We start from the raw sequence: 9473 nt of genomic DNA, 5'->3' as shown, positions 1-9473 counted from the left end.
TACTTCCCCAGGGGGGAGTCATGGAGTTTTCTAAAGTCATCTCCGTTAGTAGGAAAGCTGTTATCCAGAAAGTGCCACATACTGAGAATGTACAGTGTACAAATGTCTAGGCTGCATCTCCACAGAGTGATATAGGCTCACTTAAATTATATCAAAGCTGAGCTAATAATCCACATTATACATTACCAGGCATGCAAGAAAATACAAATGAAAACAATGTTTTCAACTGTTTTGTTAATAGTCTGAGTGATGGCTGACTTGCTTCTATTAAAAGCCATAGACATTATTTTGGGAGGCAGTTTTTGGGTTACAGAAACATCAACCTGAAAACAGAATCTATCCCCTTCTCCTATCCGCAGAATCTCCTACTAGTGAGATCCATCAGTTGTCATACTGATATATTGTTGCTAACTTTAGTGTTAGCATTATTGTTGCCAATACTGATACATTATTGTTAACTTCTGCAGTTCACTCAGGTTCCACTCTTGGTGATATATATTCTGTGGGTCTCGACAAGTGCACAGTAACATGGATTAACCCATCCTATTATCTTACAGAACACGCCCACCATCACAAGAATCCCTACCACCCCGGGAGCCACCCACCTTTTTACTGTCCCACTATGTGGTAAAGTGATTTAAAAGTCTGCCTCTGAGTTTACTGCTTGCTTTTGGACCCTGTTGCCGGCCCAGCAGAAGGGACCTAGAGCTAAAGGTCCTGAGCACTCACAAGCCCTGGGAAATTACATTTTCAGTCCCATCCACAGGGATCCACAGGGACTTTATTGAAATTTGGCAGGTAAATATTTCCCTTCAGTGAAGTCCATCATTGCTCTTATAAGCTTACTAGAACCTGATGTATTAACAATACATGTATCTATGTATATGGGGGTCAATACATGTTATCTATGCATACAGGCTTCATGTATACTAGGGAATAAGTACTTACACCTTAATTGCATCTTTCTTTAACAGAGGTTCAGATAGCTTTGTCTTCTATTTTGGAAGACAAACAGATCTATTCTTGAGTATTTTTTAACACTCTATATTATGTTTCTGAGTGTTTTGCTTGTATATATGTATGTGTACATGTGGAAGGCAGTAGCCCTGTGGCCTGGGAGATTGTGGATGATGACATCTGTGCCATCTGCTGGAACCACATTGTGGACCACTGCATAGAATATCAAGCCAACCCAGTTTTGGATGCTTCCAAGGATGGGCTGTTGTGTGCAACTGTCCTCATTTTTGCTGAATCTCTTGCTGGCTCAGAACACAGCAGGTGTGTCCATCGCACAACAGAGAGTGGGAATTCCACAAGTGTGGTCATTAGGAAATGGCCTTCCCTTGAAACCTACCCATTTGTTATTAATTTACTGACTGGCCTTCCTGTTAATTATAAGTGAAACCAGGTGTTCTCTTCTCCACTGTCTTTGCAGTTTGCTGTTTCTATAGCCATGTTGTATTTTGTCCATAACGTCCAAAGAAAGAAAGGAAAAGTTAAAGAAAAAAGCATCAATACATTTTCATTTCATAAAAAATGTAGGTTTAGTATTTAAACAGACAGTGAAAATATTTGCAAACTACAGATTTTCGTAACAATTCTCCCCTCATAGATTCTATTTGTATTAACTTATTCATATTTGGATAGTCTAACGTTTAAAATCTGTAAATTTTTTGTGCATGTGTCTCTGTGTGTATGGTTGTGTGGAGGCCAGGGAACACAGTTCAGGTGTTGTTCCTCATGAACTACCTACCCTGGGTTTTGAGACAGTCTCTAGGTGGCCAGGAGTGTGCTAAGTAGGCAAGGCTGGCTGGGCAGGGACACCCGGGGATCTGCCCGTCTCTGGCTTCACAGTGCTGTGATTACAAGCCTCTGCCACAATAAGCATTATTTTATATGGGTTCCTCTTCCTCCTCTTCCTCCTCCTCCTCCTTGCTTCCCTCCACTTCCCATCCTTTTTTCTTTTCAGGTAGGTTTGCATATTTACATTGAGTTGTGAAGGCTGCCCTTACACTACGGGGGCATCTCAGCCATCCACGTATCCAGGTCAGCAGGCACACACTGCCGTGTTCATGGGCCTCAATTTCTTCATTTAGAACACAAGAGGAATAAATCACATGGTACCCAAATATTTCCTCTACACCCTCATTCTGATTCCGGAGTGTGTTCGAGGCCCAAGCTTCTTCCTCTTTTTGACTCCTCCCTGAGAGCAGTTCCTGCTTAAGCTTCTCTCTGGCGCCAACTGGTTTGCGTACAATAATTGTTTATTACCTTTGGCATTTTGTGGTTTGGAAAGACCTGCCTTATTGGGCAAGCTCCAATTCCTAGAGATTACAAGGGCTCCCGACAAGAGCAGCCTTGTGAACTGCAAACCGACCAGCCCGGAGCCAGACTTCTATCTGCCCTACAACCCAGAGGCAAAATTCTTTCACCCTCACCGCCCCGGAGGACCAGATTCCAGGCATCCAGAGAACACTCCTATGGCTTAAAGTCATCCAGAACAATTCAGCTTGCAGCTTCTAAACTGCTCAATCTCCCTGTAAAAACCTCAATAAAAGCTCTGACCAAGGTTCTCTGGTCCCTGCTCCGCCCCACCCCCCACCCCCACAGCGCTGCCTCCTGGCCACGCCTTTTCACGTCTTTCCACCGATGCCTGCATGGCAGGTGCTTTCTCTCATTTCTGGGAACTGTGAGTGTGAAACTCTTCCCCAGAGCCTCTCCTGTTTCTCCACAGGCCACACATGACTGATCGTAACATAAAACAATGTGGAACAATCTTCTAGCGCTTTCCCTGCAGTGATGGAGATGCTAACAAGCCCTAAAAATGAGAAAAGAAAATGAAGTAAGGAAGACATAGGAGGAGGGCCATCCTTGTCGGTGGACTGTAAGCGGCGGACAACAAAGCAGAGAAACTTGTTTGTTCCTGTGTGAGCCAGTCTCCCGCACACATTCAACGTCAGAATCCGCACATTTTAAATAGCATTTTTCCGATGTTTCTTCAGTTATGGGCTAAAATTTTGTTACCCTTTATATGTCCCTAGCAAGGAATCTATTAACAATTATGTCACAGGCCTTCCTAGGAATGAGTTCATTTAAGTATTAATTGCTAGTCTTCCTTTGATATCTCTTTTATCCTCATATTCCTCTGATGTCCTATCATCCATAACTCTTCAAAATTATCTGGGGGATACTTTAATAAATGCCCCATCTCCTTTTAAAAATGTTTATCTTAAAACTGTAAACAATTTATTGTTTTTATGTGTCTGTTTACCACATGTATGCAGTGCCCACAGATGCCAGAAGAGGGCGTTGTATCCTCTAGGACTGGAGTTATAGATGACTCTAAGCTGCCATGTGGATGCAGGGAATCAAACCTGGGACCTCTGGAAGAGCAGCCAGTGCTCTTAACTACTGAGCCATCTCTCCAGCCCTCTCATCATCTAGAACACTCATATTTTAACAGCATCCTCACATTAAAAATAAATAAATAAATAAATAAATAAACATCGGACTGGAGCAATAGCTCAGTGATTAATAGCACTGGCTACTCTTCCAGAGGGCCTAAGTTCAAGACCAAGCACCCATATGGCAGCTCACAATCCTCTTGAGGTCCAGTCCCAGGGGATGTAAAATCTTCTGGCCTCTGTAAGCACCAGACACACATGTGATGCACATACATCCGTGGGGCAAAATACTCATACAGATAAAATAAAAACTAATGTTATTGAAAATAGAAATAAGTGTCAATTGCCATAACAAATAAGTAATTGAAATAAATCCAGTCCTCTAGGACCTCGCAGTGTTTTTTAGTTCTGCAGTCTTAAAGCATGGAACAAACTATCCCAATTCCCTGAGGTGAGGGAGTCCCTTTCTTTGGTGGTACAGCCCTGGCTAGCTGCCTATCTGCCACTAAACAACGCCTCCCCAAAGTTCATGCAAGTGACTGTAATTAAATACAGAGGGTCACAGAAAAGAATATGGAAAGAAAAGAAACATGTTAAGAGAGACAAATGTTATGAAGAAGAAAGAAGAAAGATCTCTCTAGGAGTGAGAGTGGGCAAGACCCTAGTAGGGGTACATAACACACACACACACACACACACACACACACACACACCAAATAGGAAATGGATTTTAAACAAAAACATTTGATATTTCCACAAGAGCACCCCATGAATGCCGACACCTGGAAGGGTACCCCGCTTGCCCACTCCATGTGAGCACCCCTTTTCTCTGTCATTGTATTATTCGTATTTCTCTCTGAGCCTCCAGCGGGTGTTGTGTTTCCTAGCCATCTCCTCTCACACGGCTGCTGCGTCTGGAGAATGGTTTCAGGAAAGCTCCGTGCCTTTGAGTGTCTGCCCCGCCTTCAGCAGGTAACTGCACAGGTTCTGCACAAAAGAGCCGAGGCGTCACCACCAGTCAGCGGCCAGTTGTGCAATCAGAAGGTGTGAGCAACACAAATGCCTTCCACATCATCACATCAGTTAAAATAAGCCAGAGCCCACGTGGGATTGTCGAGGGCTGTGCCAGCCCTGAGTCTGTACTGCTTTTGTTTATTTGATGTTTTCAGCAGTGCTGGGATTACGTGTGCCAGGCGGGTACTGAACACTGAGCTACATCTTCAGGTCATTTTAAATCCCCATTGACCCATAGGTAAGGTCTTGCATGCAGGAGTCACGTAAGCCAATGATAACATCAATGACTTGTGCCATTCTCTTGATGCCACCTTTTATGACCACTGCCCTGGAAACACAAAGGCTTTAGTTCCCCCTTTTACATGCAGGACCAATCCCACGTCCCCAGGAAATGTTCTAAATATTTGTCGGGTTGCACATCTTCCATCCACCCCTCACAGTGGTCACTCACTGTGGTCACCACTCTTCACCTTGCTCTAGAAAGGAAACTTGAGCCACATGGACACTCAAGGTTCCCAACCAGGTTCAGGAGACAAGTGACCCTTGCAAGAAAGGAATGTCAAGGTATCTATTCCTTTAGCCCCCACCCTGCTGGGTCACCATGGCCCAGCACCTCTCCACAGCTGAATGTCACATGCCAGCAGCCTCTCCTTAAGATCTGTCTCCCATTCTGCCTGACAGCCCCCCTTTCAGGCCGAGGAATCACAGTGAGACCCGCTGTCCTCACTCTGGAGTATGCATCATCCCTCCCCAGTTCCCTTCCTAAGCATCTTAGTCATCAATCCCTACTTAATGCCTTCCTATGTTACCTCACTTAGGCAGGTTTCTATTTCTTGCTAGAAATTGCTAGCTCACAATACAAATAATAGCTTTATTTTAGATGTCATTCTTTTGTTCTTAATTAAACTAAGTCAAGCATGAAAGTGGGTATAATCAATATATAATAATGTTAATAATAGAAACAATACCAACAACAATAAACTTTGAATGCCTACTACAAAAAGTCACCATATATATATATATATATATATATATATATATATATATATATATATATATAAAATTTTCAAGTCTCAACTCACCTTCTTAAGGAAGCTGGCAGGACGCTTCCAAAATGATGGCAGATCCCTACATCCCGGTGTCTCTTTGATTCACCGTAAGTGTGATCTGGATTTAGTGACCTCTTCTTTTTAATTTTGAGACAGAAGTTCTCACTATATTGCCCGGACTAGCCTTGAACTCATGATCTTCCTGCCTCAGCAACCCAAGAAGCTGGTATGATCAGCATGTGTCATTATGCCTAGCTTAGGGATGTTTAACAAGCAGAGCATGGCACCGTGACGGGCCACCAAAGAATGGATTACAAAAGGACTATGGCCTCTGTCTTTAGGTGCCCGCTCTGGCTCAGTTCCAGGGGGAAAAGTCACTGTGATGTGTGTTAGACCGGGGAGATGCACAGAGCCAGCGTGTTAGTGGGACTTCTCATCGCCGTGACACACTCACTACCTCCCACAAACAACTTTAGAGGAATAAGGTTTTGGCTCATGGCTTCAGAGGTTTCCCTCCATATTTGCTTGGCCCCGTGTACTTGGATAGAACACCAGAGTGGTGGAAGATTGTGGGAAAAGATGTTCTTTGCTTCATGGTAGACAGAGAAAGGGAATAAATACAGAGGGGGATAGGGTGAGATGCAACCATGGAGCACACACACCAGTGACCTGTTTTCTCCAAGTAGGTCCTGATTCCCATTTACACACACACACACACACACACACACACACACACACACACACACACACACACGTCGTCCCATGGGCTATGTGATGAATATCCAGGTCGGTCAACCTCTGAGCCTCTCTTTCTGACTCCAGTTGAGTGAGCACGGCACCCTCTTGAGCAGGGTCTTTGATGTTTCAGATGCTAGAGCACCTGGTGCCATTCATAAATTCCACATCACCTGTGTGCTCTGTCCCTGTGAACCAGTCCTGTCCAGCACTTTGGTTGCCCTAGCCAGTTTGATTGGTGGCCTGATTCCCATTTTTTTTTTTTTTAATGACTTGCTAACAATGTCATCGCATTGTGAGTCTATTTGGGGAGTAATCCGTTTGATTAGCTATAACCCTCCAGATGCAGACACTTCCCTAAAAGCCAAGCGCTGGGAAGCAGCCAGCCAGCCTCTGCTAGTGTAGAGGGCATTGCACATCCAAGCCACGTCATTCTGCCTTCGGCCCCCCAAAGGCTCCTGTTCAGATCATGTTGCTAAACGCCAACGGTCCCCAAAGTCTTAAGATTTCCAAGACTGCTTAAAGTTCGACCTCAAAGACTTCTGTGAGATTCAAAGCTGTGAGAAAAAGGAAAGACGAGTGATATGCCCCTGTCACACTGAGCCACAGAGGACACATTCCCATTCCTAAAGGGAGAGAGAGAGGAAGCACCGGACCAAACTCAGCAGGGCAAACGTTAGCCCTGTGTCCCCCACACCACAGGATTGGGCAACCTCGCTGTTTGGCTTCGCCATTTGCAGCCCATGAGGCTGGCCTGTTTGAAGCTGGTTTTGCTCTGGGCTGGCAGCAGTTCTCCACCAGATGCTCCATGGTCTTGGCATGTCTCCCTGTCTGGAGTCTCCACTGCAACTTTAGCTTTACGCATTACCTTCTGAGGGGCGGCCTGAGTGCTTCCTGACCCTGCTACACACTGTCTGGCCTCCCAGTTCTTCCTCTGAAATCTGGGTGGAAGTCTCCATGATCCCATTTCTCTTGCCTTCTGTAAACCCACAAAACCATGCTCACCTGGACAATGCCAAGGTCTCCTGCCTGTCAGCAAGGTAGCCGGGCTCCTGTAGACCACACCGAGTACCTGGGTGGCCGAGCAAACTTTTACTCTAGGGTAACAATTTCCTAGGCAGCTCCGAGAGAGTGCAAAGATTCAGAAGCTCTGTTCTCATAAAGAAGGGAGGGGGGGAGGGAGGGAGGGAGGGAAGGGAGGGGGGAGGGAGGGAGGGAGGGGGAAGGGAGGGAGGGAGGGAGGGGGAGGGAGGGAGAGAGAGAGAGAGACTTCCAAATGGTTTCACTCTTATGTGTGTGACCCTGTAATGAATGGTTGAATGGTTTTGGCCAATTTCTGAGATACTCTTAAAGAATCTCTTTCTTGTGGGGAGCTGAGGAGCCTTGAGTCGATGTATAAAGAACAGATGAAATCATGAGTGAACGCGTGTTGCTTGATATGGGCATGGTCGTGTCAAGGATTCGGATGCCTCAGGTCCATGGGAGTGGCAAAACCATCTCTCATCTGAGTGCAAATTTTGGAAGTATAAAAGCCAGCAACTGCAGCTCCCTCCTCCCAAATGGCTACACCCCAAGACTGCTCTCTTAAAGAGAATTCCTATGCCCAGACTAGCTAACTCCTCCTTCCATGTTGCATATAATAAACTTGCTGGGGCTCAGGATTGTTGTGGAGTGTGTACAGCCCACCCAACCGCAGCTTTTCTCTGTGCATCTGAATGTCTGTTCCCCCTTCAGTCTCTTGCTACCCCAGTCAGCTTTCCTGGTGCATGCTGTGCAGGACACAACACCATTTTTCCCCTGGTCTGAGGTCCATGGCTTCCTTTAAGCTGTTCGAATCTCTTTGAGAGTCACGCCCTGCCTATCCATGACTTTAACTGTGCTCCCTGTCTGAGCAAGCTACAAGCTTTTCCATTTTATTTAATCATTTTCTGTTTTAGTTTCACCTTCGTTGCTGTGATAGAACAGTCTGGACCAAAAGCAATTAGGAGAGAACAGAGCTTGTTCCAGTTTACGGGTTTCAGTCCATCGAGGGGAGCCAGAATAAGTCACTCACAGAAACCTGAAGCTGATGTCATGGAGAAATGACGCTGGCTGGCCGGCTGGCTCACCCGTGCTCAGCTAGTTTTGTTCTCAAGGAATGGGGATGAACTAATGGGCTGAGCCCGCCTACACCAACTAACAATCACGACAATCCTTCGGTTGTAAGTTCAGCTGACTCTAGTGTGTGTCAAGGGGTCAGTTAAAGTTAACGAGGACAACCCCAAATCTCAATATAAGCTTGATTAAAGGAAGCTAGCAGAACCCACACTGCAGCCTGACTGCTGAGCCGCCTTGAAATTTCCTCTGCCATAATGGTCTGTCATCTTTAAACTCAATGTCAAAGTCTCAGAACACGGACAAAACATAGACAAGTTACATATCAGAATGTCATATGTGTGGCCTCGAGTCTAGTTCACAACAGAGTCCTTATTTGCATCTGAAACTCATCAGTAGTCTTTTCTATCCATCTTCGTTTCCGCAGTTTGGTCTGCCCACTCGGCTTACAACACGCTTTCTTTAGACTGCTTCTTGAAATTTCTGTGAATACTTCTCACAAAGGCCTAACCATGCACAGTCAGGATTAAAGGCCCCAACATTTAATCTTTTGGTACTAATTTTCTGTGGTAGTCAGATTTTTCATCATTGTGGCAAAATATCTGTTTGAACAATTTAAAAGGAGAAAAGCTGTGTTTGCACACTTGCTTAAAAAGTTTTAGTCCACCATGGTGCAGAGTGGATAGGAGCAGAAGAGCTCGTATCACAGTTGCCAGGGGTTACAGAAAGAATGCCACGGGAGCTGGCTGGTTTGCTTTCACTTTCACCTTTTATCTACCCAGCTGCCAGCCTAGGGGATGGTGCCGCCCTCATTCAGGCAGGTCTGTCCCTGTAGGTTAATTCTCTTCGAAAATCTCCTCATAGACATACCTAGAAGTGTGCCCGACTAGTCATTTACACATTTCTCAATTTCAACAAATTGACTATCAAGAGTGATGTCTTCAGCCAATAGCCAGTAATCTTATAAACAGTGGTGCAGGCATCTTGAAAATGAACCCTTCTCCAGATACGCCTCCAGATGACTGCAGCAGCCCTGGTCAGCTTCTTTGACTTCAATCCTGTCAGAGATTATCAGCTAAAACTACCCAGTTGAACTATACCACATTCCTAATCCATAAAAACTATGATACAATAAATGCTTTTTGAGTCACAACTTTTTACAGTATTTTGTTACCTA

The sequence above is a fragment of the Mus musculus genome, chromosome 2 (genome assembly GCF_000001635.26).
Source record: "Mus musculus strain C57BL/6J chromosome 2, GRCm38.p6 C57BL/6J".
Classification (NCBI taxonomy): Eukaryota; Metazoa; Chordata; class Mammalia; order Rodentia; family Muridae; genus Mus; species Mus musculus.
The sequence above is the reverse complement of the archived record's forward strand: the minus strand, read 5'-3'. Positions refer to the sequence as shown.